This window comes from Myotis brandtii, unplaced genomic scaffold, assembly GCF_000412655.1.
Source record: "Myotis brandtii unplaced genomic scaffold, ASM41265v1 scaffold395, whole genome shotgun sequence".
Classification (NCBI taxonomy): domain Eukaryota; kingdom Metazoa; phylum Chordata; class Mammalia; order Chiroptera; family Vespertilionidae; genus Myotis; species Myotis brandtii.
The window spans coordinates 1177656-1187279 of record NW_005365155.1 but is presented as its reverse complement, the minus strand read 5'-3'; positions in this window follow the sequence as shown (position 1 = coordinate 1187279).

Genomic DNA, 9624 nt, shown 5'->3' with positions numbered 1-9624 from the left:
ATGTTTTTCTCTCTCTCTCCCTTCCTCTCTGAAATCAATAAAGAAATATATTTAAAAATAATAATAAAAAATAAAAACCTTGCTCAATCCCACAGAGCCTCCCTTGGTCAGGGCCAGTCCTGTCACTGCTCCATCCTGAAGCATCTCCAAGGAGACAGGTCCTCAGTGCCTCTCCTCACTGTGAGAGTGAGTTTTGAGGGCAGCAGCCCAGGTTGCCGGTTCCTACGTAACCCTATGCAGACACCCTCCAGGATACACTTTCAACCTTGGACTTCACCTTCAAAAGATACAGCCTTAAAAAACTACCTGTGACATTGATTGTTCTATGTTGATAAAACTCATGTTGTTTTAAGTCCCTTTCATTTTTTTCTTCGTAATTTATAAAGTTGGTCGGGTTAACATATCTGAAGATGGGAAAGTTAATATTTTATGCATCAGAGTAAAGTATCAATTATAATACAATATACCTTCATGATGCCCAGCCAATTCTTGCTCGCCAGTGCTTAGAGGGCGAGCCCTTATTTTCCCTGGAGCTCTCGGCATAGGAACTGTGCTTGCTGAGCCCATAAACTTCCTGTGAAATGCAAAGTTTACAACATGTGAGCACGCCCTTTCTCTACAAGGTCCCTTCATGGGCCTAAGTTCCACCTCTTCGATCCCCATCCCGTTAAGCTGGTCTTGGACTTTGTCACAGTTTCTCCTGAGTTCCTTTCACATCCTCCCAACCCCACTCATTACCCTCAGTCATCCCCACTCTGCCCTCAAGGGCAGGGCCCGCTGAGCTTTCTGTGCTGTAAGAGCTGCCACTTATTGTTATTGAAAGTAGTGAGGTCTGGGTTTGGATGTCACGGTTCCCAGTGGGTGGGGAGGGAGAGAAAACAGAGAAAGTCTGCCTGCTGACAACGATAACTCGGGCCACGTTCGAAGTTGAGGGCTGTTGGCAGGGAGCCAGCTGGTGCACAGACAGGACTGCAGAAGGGAAGTGATTTTTGAAATTTAATTATGTGGAGCAGGGACGTCTGCCAGGCCGTCAGAACCAGCAGCTTTCTCTCTGAGCAGAGACAGCCATGAAATTCACTTAGGTGTACTGGGTGTAATTGAATAGATAGAGGCACATGAACTGTTAAGGACATCCTCAAAAAGATGTAACTCGGAGACATATAACTCTGGGGTTTCCATTTCAGAGCTGGGGTATTGAATGAGCTAAAACCTGACCTTGAGCTCAGATGTATATGATTGCCAATTTCTCCTTCATCCAGTATATCTCAAAAGAAAGAAAAATAAACTCTTAGGGTATCCTTTAACAATTATAGTAAATATTCATCAAATATGTCTACCTCCTATATTTACATGTATGCATCCTATATAATAAAAGCCTAATATGCAAATCGACTGAATGGTGGAACAACCAGCAGAACGACCGGTCGCTATAATGCACACTGACCACCAGGGGGCAGACACTCAATGAAGGAGCTGTCCCCAGACTACAGGCCCCAGGCCAAGTGCGTGCCAGCGGCCCGCCCCCCCCCCCCCGCCCATCGCTGCACCGATCGCCAGGCAGAATTTCGTGCACGGGGCCTCTAGTATAGAATAAATATATGTGAATGTCAAAACATGGACTTACCAGATTCTTTTAATAGCTGTATAAGTACTGTTACATTTTTTAAAGGAATTTATAAACTTCAGTGACTGACAGAATGTAGAATCATGTCATGCAGGGAAAAAAAATCTGCTTTTTAAATTTTGTGTCTTACACATACTTACCTGAATTAACAAATACATGAGCTGATGGATCTTTACTGTCTCCAGTTATAGCAATAACACCTTGAACTTGTGGTTATTGTTAGTTTTTATGCAAACTTTCTAATTATAAGCTTTAAACCAGCCACAGGCTTTATAACCGGAACTCTAGGCTTTTAAATTAGATAAGCTTCTTACAGGACTATATATAACACCTTGCTATAAGATATTAGCTTTATCTCATTACACTGTAATATAGGGTTCCATAGAAACACTGCAAATCATTTTGACATTAAAATATTCTCCATTTTAAAGGGAAACAAAGAAGGAGAAAGCAGAGTTGAGAGCTACTCCCCAAGCCTCTGGAGCGCAGCCTCCCACCTTTGTCCACCCCGCCACCCCGTCTCCCAGGAAGGGGCTGGGGAACTTCCCTCATTGGAATGAGCATCTCCGCAAACACACTGTCCTTGTGGAATTCCCTAACGAAACAGCCGTGTGACGCTCAGCCCTGAGGACAGGAGAGGACCGGAGCCCGTGCTGGGGCTGCTGCACTCCTTTGCTCCCACCTAGTCTCCCCAGTCTGCACGCACACTCCCAGCCCCAGTGCTGCGAAACAACTTACAAAGCAACCTGGGCTCCTTTAAATAGGTTGACCCAGTTTGCCGCATGTGTTAGAACATTTTTTGGTTCAAGTACAACTTTCTGTAACAGGAGGGAGTTATTCGGCTGTGTGCAATCCTCCCTGGCCCTGCAATGGAGCGAAGCCGTGCGCCCACGCCGGTGATCATTCCCAAGCAGCCGGCTCCAGGCGCTACCTGCTCCCACAGAAACCTGCGGGCTCTCCCAGTTCACCAACTGGAGCAGGGAGCAGGCGCTGAGAAACCCAGCCTCCCGCACTGCGGTGAGGTAATGAGAAACAAGCCGTCCTGAGAAAGTTCTCCGGTATTTGTGTCTCCCCAGCCTTGGTGGACAGAGGGCTGATGGACAGGTGGAGGCGGACACCTGCTGTTAGGCCAACCATCTACCAGCTCCTGCTAAAAATAAGTGAATTATGCCCTAACCGGTTTGGCTCAGTGGATAGAGCGTTGGCCTGTGGACTGAGGGGTCCCAAGTTCGATTCTGACCAAGGGCATGTACCTTGGTTGCAGGCAACATCCCCAGTGGGGGGTGTGCAAGAGGCAGCTGATCGAAGTTCCTCTCTCATCGATGTTTCTGACTATCCCTCTCCCTTCCGCTCCGTGAAAAATCAATAAAATATATATTTTTAAAAATAAGTGAACGAACAAGAAGTCTGAGAGTCACCCAAGTGGTCCACAGCCTCATGGCCCCACACACAGCCTCTTCCCCACCTGCTACCCCCAGTGAAAGTCTCATTTTGCGTCCATTTTCTTTCCAGTCCAACACAAGCTCATCAGTATGAAAATACTTACTAGTGGGGGGAGGGCCAGAAATAAATTGAGAGAGAACGATTCCCACTGCCCTGACTCCCCCGCCCAGGAGGGGTGAACTTGACCTCTCTCCACAGGCACCCTGCCATTCTGATGCCTCCCAGACTTCCCCTCCTCTCTCCTGCTCCCGCCTCGGTCAGGAGGTCCCTATTTCCCAAGCCCTTACCTATTTCCTCTGACCTCTCCTGACCTTCCCTCCCACGCCATTTGGCCTCCAGTCTTCTCCTTGCTGCCTCCTGCAGAGTTTGCAAACCGCTCTCATCTCCACCACCTTCCCCTCAGTTCTGCCCCAACAGTGGCAGCGAACTCCTGGGAACCTCTCACCCACAGGCACCCTGCCATTCTGATGCCTCCCAGACTTCCCCTCCTCTCTCCGGCTCCCGTCTCGGTCAGGAGGTCCCTATTTCCCAAGCCCTTACCTATTTCCTCTGACCTCTCCTGACCTTTTGGCCTACAGTCTTCTCCTTGCTGCCTCCTGCAGAGTTTGCAAACCGCTCTCTTCTCCACCACCTTCCCCTCAGTTCTGCCCCAACAGTGGCAGCGAACTCCTGGGAACCTCTCACCCCTCGGGACCTGGCAGAAGTGGCAAGTGTCTGCGAAGGTCTTCCTGTCTGTCTGGTGAAACCGGGTCTGCGCTGCTGTCCCGTGTCGTCAGTGGGCCACAGGGCAGGACCTGGAGCAGCACAGGCACCTGCTGGCCATGAGTGGTCTTGTCTCCTGGGCGCAGCTGCCTCCATCTTTGCTGAGCACACACTTTGCAAAGCCCTGCCCCTGATGTGGTAACTCAATGCCTTGCCCCCAGGGCAGGGAGCCCGCCTTCCTTCCACTCTCCCTCAGGCAACCCTGTGACCAGGTTTAACAGAACTGGGTTCCAAAACCTCCCGTTGCTCTTTCCTCTGGGAGCTGGCCGCTGGTAACCCTTCTCGCTGTCTCCTGTGGGCCGCTTCCCCTTCGGAGGCTGAGGCAGGAGCTGGTCGGAACTCTGCAGGTGGCTGCCCTCCCTTCCCAGCTCAGCCTCCAGAAAACCTCACCTGTGGCAGAGGCTCTTCATTCAAAAGTCAGTCCCCAGTGGTTAGAGCGTCAGCCCACAGACTGAAAGGTCATAGGTTCAATTCCTGGTCAAGGGCAGGTACCTGGATTATAGGTTCAATCCCCGGTCCCAGTCAGGGCATATGTGGGGAGGCAGCCAATCGATGTATCTCACATCGATGTTTCTCTCTGTGTGTCTCTCTCCTTCCCTTCCACTCTCTCTAAAATTCAATGGAGAACCCTAACCCTAACCCTAACCCTAACCCTATCCTGGGAAGAACCCTAACCCTAAGCCTAAGCCTAACCCTAACCCTACCCCTATCCTGGGAAGAACCCTAACCCTAAGCCTAAGCCTAACCCTAACCCTACCCCTATCCTGGGAAGAACCCTAACCCTAAGCCTAAGCCTAACCCTAACCCTACCCCTATCCTGGGAAGAACCCTAACCCTAAGCCTAAGCCTAACCCTAACCCTACCCCTATCCTGGGAAGAACCCTAACCCTAACCCTAACCCTAAACCTAACCCTAACCCTAACCCTAACCCTAACAAAAAACAAAACAAAACAAAAAAAAGATAAAATTCAATGGAAAAAATATCCTTGGGTGAGGATTAGCAAAAAATAAATAAATAACATAAACATCTTCTATAAAAAAGTTGTAATGGAATAGGAATGATTATTAAACTCCTTTACAAAGGCTCTAACCACTGAACAATTGACTAAGGCAGAAGACATTTACTTTAATGTTTTCCTTATAATGTGATTTTATAGATAAAGACTATTTAATAAACTAGCATTAGCTATAATCAACATACTATCCAACTGATAAAGAATGAAAGCACATAGATTTAAAAAGACCATCATACATTTTCCAGGGAAGTGAATGTAAACATAGTGTGTGTGAGTCTATGTGTGTGTATGCATGTCCGTGTGTGTGTGTATGTGTGTGTGTGTGTGTGTGTGAGAGAGAGAGAGAGAGAGAGAGGTGCACTCACAGCATAGGATAATAATTAACAGCCCCTACTCTGGAGTCAGAATGTCTGGCTACATCCTGGCTCCAATTCGTACACTGGCCATGTGACTTAAGCCCTCGTGCCTCAGTTTCCTTATGTGTAAAATGGGACAATACAATTGACTGATGGAATTGTATAGGGGCGAAGTGAGTTAGGATTGATGAAGGACACCGCAGGCACAATCTGATGTTACGTGACCTTAGAAACGATGGCAGGCTTTCTTGAATCCGGATGCTCTGTCTCACTTGCCCACATCTGCAACATGAAAACTATAACCGGTATAACCGGGGGCAGCGTGCGGGCTCGGCCAGGTGCAGGCGCTCCTTACCGCTCCATGACGGACAGACGTCGGAAGTCAGCTGAACAACACAGATGGTTTCAGCACAAAACCAGCCCTGCCTGCAGAAACGCAGCTGCGTGCTAACCGCAGAGAGACGTTCACGGCTGATGCCTCACCAGCGCTGGCTGAGTGTTCACTCTGTGCCAAGCACGGTCCGTGCACGAAGCAATGTATTTCATTTGTATCGTGTGACGCCCTGATGAGGGAGGTACCATCATTGCCCCATCTCGCAGGCGAGGAGCAATCTGAGGCTTAGAAAGATAAGCACCTGCCCGGGGTTGAGAGCGAGGGACCAGCTGGCCCGGAGTGGACGGGAAGACGGGATTCTTCGTTTTATTAACGAATGCCTTTCTATTTTGAAAATATAGTTCCAGGTTTCCAGGTGAATCGTTATTGTTCCTACATGGATGCTCATCAGCTATTGGCTGTCGATGAGGATGGTCACGCTCTAGGCCACGGTGGGAAGCCAGCATGGCCTTCCTCGTTACATCCTCGGTACCTCCTCCAGGTCCCAGGATAGAACCCCCGAAATAAGCAACTGTTGGCTGTTGCTCAGAGCTTCAGCCGAGCACTTTCTCAGGGGATATTTGGGCTTTAATTGAAAAACTGATGACGCCTTCGAGAAGCAAAGGAACAATGATACATGATGGCATCTCAGACACTCGAATAAGCAATGAGGGCACTTTAATTGAGGAGGACTCCCCGGAGCCCTTCCACCACCCCAGCAGATTGTCCTGCGTGGTACAGTTATATGAGAAAATATTCTAACTGCACTAATTCGGTAATTCCCTTCCTAATGAGACCTTGGACTGAGTGAATTTTTTTTTCTTTTTTTTTTTTACCGCAAAGTACACATGGTTGTAAACTGTATCCATTTCCTCGGTGGATGTACATTCGGACTCAAGCCTGCTATTCTAGCTTCAGGAAAGAACCAGAAAAAGCAAAGGCCTTCTGCCACTGGCTAACCTGATGTGGGTAAGACGATCACGCTGGTGTAGATTCAAACTCAGGGACTCCTTCGCACACAGAGGACAGACGGGCACCCGGATCCAAGGAAAACACAGGCTCGAACCTGAGGGTACTACAAAACGTGAGGACTGGTGCAGAACTCTGTCTTTCCTTTTTCCTAACTGAACTCAGCTCAGCGCGGCAGCCCCCTTCCGGTCAGTAGCTGTGTTCATTTTTGGGGGGCCGCCGTGACAAATGAACACAGCAAGATGGCTTTCAACAACAGGCATTCACTGCCCCATAGTCCTGGGGTCTAGAAGTTTGAAATCAGAGTGTCAGGGGGCCTGATCGCCGTTCAGGCTGTGGGAGAGAATGTTCTATCCGTTCTCTCGGCTCCCAGGAGTTGCCAGCAGTCCTGGGCATCCTTGGCTTGTGGATGCATCACTCCAACCTCTGCCCCCACGGGCACGTGGCCTTCTCCCTGTGGGTCTCCTTCTCTGTGTCTCTTCTTCTAAGGACATCAGTCCTCCTGGACGAGGGCGCTGCCTAATGACCTCATGTGAACTCAGTTGCACCTGCAAGGCCCCTGTCTCCAAATAAGGCCGTACTCCCAGCTACAGCATGAGGCCTTCAATCAATCTTTTGAGAAGACACAATCCAACCCCCGACAGAAGCGGGACACGAAATCTCACCACCGAAGCCACTCGCTTCCCTCCAGTTTACAGCTCTAGTCTCTTTTGGACACTTACTTTGTTCATTCGGGATTCTCCCCCATCCCCCGTTCCTTTTCTTCTCTCTGGACTGAAATACGTTCCAGGCCACTCTGCTTCACATGCAGCACGTGTCCCCCCCATGTGTGTACACTTTCCCGGACGCCCAGTGTTAGCGTCTTTGGGCAAAGCTTCCTCCATCGTAAGCAACCAGCCATTTACCATGTGGTCAGAAGGCACCCGAGGGAGCAGTCAGATCTCCATTTCACAGGAATCCCCTGAAAGGTCTGCAGCAGAAACAGGGGATCTGAGTGATAACCAGCCAGGGCGCCTGAGTCGGTTCTGGCGCGGCCGCCCGGGGTCTCCGCGCCCGGGGTCTCCCCACCCGGGGTCTCCATGCCCAGGAGGCTGAAAGCTGCCTTTGGTTCTGGCGGGCTTTCCTCCTCTGACCCGGCAGTTTGCTTGTGAAGTAATTATTAGCTCGCATTTCTGCCCACCTGCTGGGCCACGTGCTCTGCTGCTGGGTTGACAGGAGCCGCCTCTCCTCACAATCACAGGCGTGGCTGTGGCTCAGCTCAACATCCAATCCTTCAGGCCCAGCTGGCCTGGCTCAGTGGTTGAGCGTCGACCTATGAACCAGGAGATCACCGTTCGATTCCCGGTCAGGGCACAGGCCCGGGTTGTGGGCTCCATCCCCAGTGGGGGGCGTGCAGGAGGCAGCCGATCGATGATTCTCCCTCATCATTGATGTCTCCATGCTCTTTTGAAAGGAAGGTTCTTCACCTCCATCCTCTGAAAGTCATTCACAAAACCAGGAAATGAACCGTGCGCGCTGGCTATCTGGGCGTAGCGGGAGTTATAAAGTGACCACGAGCATCTCTGTCCCTGGAAATTCAAACACGGAAGGAAATTCAAACACGGAAAACATTCCGGCCATCTGACCTTGTTCCCAGGCAATGGTGTTATGCCACCGCACACGCCCCAGTTATGGGCTTGATCCCCAATGTGGGGCATGCAGGAGGCAGCTGATGGATGAGTCTCTCTCATCATGGATGTTTCTATCTCTCTCTCCCTCTCCCTTCCTCTCTGAAATAAATAAAAATAATTTTTTTTTATAAAAAAGAAAGAAATGCATATTTTTTACCTCAACTCCTGAGATTCTAGCTGCACCGATCTGGAGGTGAAAGAACCTGAATTTTTACAAACATAAACAGGTGATTGGGATGCATAAACTATGCCGAGAAATAAACACTCGGCTCAGCCCACAAACCCGCCTCCTGGCAGGGCAGCTGGGACCCCCGCCACTGGTTCACGGAGCCCCTGAAACGAGCTTCGACATGTGGAAGTAAGGTGTGCACATGGCACTTTGCGGATGCCGGACCATCACTATGGGAAATACATCTTCAGTTACAGAGAACTGCATGCTGGGGACAAGCGCTGTGTTCACACTCATTCGTGTTTCTGAGCTATTTGACACTTTATGGGAGTCAAGCTCACTTTGGAAGATAAGCTAAATGGCCTGCTCCTCACGGGATGGGGAGACGCAGGGGCACCACAAAGAGTTAAGAAGCTCCGTGACCGAGGGGTCAGGAGGGTCTGGTTTTGCTCACAACTGTCTCCCTAGCACCCACATTCCCTTTGCACATAGTAGGTGCATGGTAATACGTGTTTACAAATGAACCCAACACAAAGGAATATGAAATAGTATGAACATTTGGATAATGTCTCTGCATAAGGGAACACCAAATACTTGTAACTATGAAACTGATTAATCCTTGATTAGGAAAGTAACTCAAAGGTTTAAGAATGATCAACTACAAGTCTGGGGGTGGGGGCGGGGGCAGGGGGGGGCGCGGACAACAAGAAATCTGGCGCTTGGGAGGAAATCTGACCTCTTCCTGGGCTCCGTCTGTGCTTCTGAGTCCCCTGGAGTCAGTTCCGTGACTCCAGGCCATGGGTTTCTGCACGGCTCCGTGTGTTTTAATTAAACTCCGAGGGCGAACACAGACTTTCCAAACGCCCCCCTGGCCTGTACCATTGCGCCTCAAAGCAGGGTTCAGAGAAAACACCGAGGGGGTCCTGTCACCAACGCACTGGAAGCGCGCATCGCCCTCCCACGAGGCAGAGCCGCAGGATGGCGTGAGGAGTGACCCTGTGCGCACCGGCGGCCTCTGCAGGGACCGGCTCCCAGCTTCCACGATGGGCATTTGTGTTCTGCATTCGCCTGTCTCGTGTCCACAAAGCAAAGCTCTGTCTGTGTGACTCAGGCTGTGAAAATGCTTCCCTTGGCAGCCCCGTGGCCCTTCCCCACACAGGCCCCAGCACAAGCGCAGGGAAACATGAAGGCCGGTGCTGTCCCTGCCCTGTGCCATGTGTAACGGTCCCGCGGGCCTTGCCA